The sequence below is a fragment of the Nestor notabilis genome, unplaced genomic scaffold, assembly GCF_000696875.1.
Source record: "Nestor notabilis isolate BGI_N333 unplaced genomic scaffold, ASM69687v1 scaffold3068, whole genome shotgun sequence".
Taxonomy (NCBI): Eukaryota; Metazoa; Chordata; class Aves; order Psittaciformes; family Psittacidae; genus Nestor; species Nestor notabilis.
The window spans coordinates 15,231-15,718 of NW_009938576.1; positions in this window are offsets into that span (position 1 = coordinate 15,231).

Below are 488 nucleotides of genomic sequence, written 5' to 3' on the forward strand. Positions count from 1 at the left end.
GAAGTGCTTCCCGATCAAGAGGTACAAGGAGAAAAGCCAAGTGCCTCACAGGAAAGTTTCAGACGCGCTTTCCAGCCCCATCACAGCGCTCCCAAACGCTGGCTCCTGGCAGCCAAGTTGGCAAGAGCTCGGCTGAGCCCGTCCCTCCTTGGGTCCTCCCCTAGGCGGGTCCTTCCAGGAGCTGTAACCCGAGTCCCGGCCGCCTCCATGGGGGCCGGGGCCGCTTTCCCAACACCTCCAGTTCTGGCTGGCCCGGGTTAGCTCCGCTCCGCCAACATCCCCCTCGTCGGGCCATGCCAACAAGGTGCTGCTGCGTGGGAACTGCACCCTCCGGTCCCAACCCTCCCGTCGCACTCGTTCGCCCTGTGGCGAGGGTTCACTCGGGCTCTCCTGCTGCCCCAGAGCCTGTGTCCCATCAGCTCTGCTCCCGTGGTGGACGAGCCTGGGCACCACAAGGCTGGTTTTCCCGGTCTACAGCTACAGCCCCC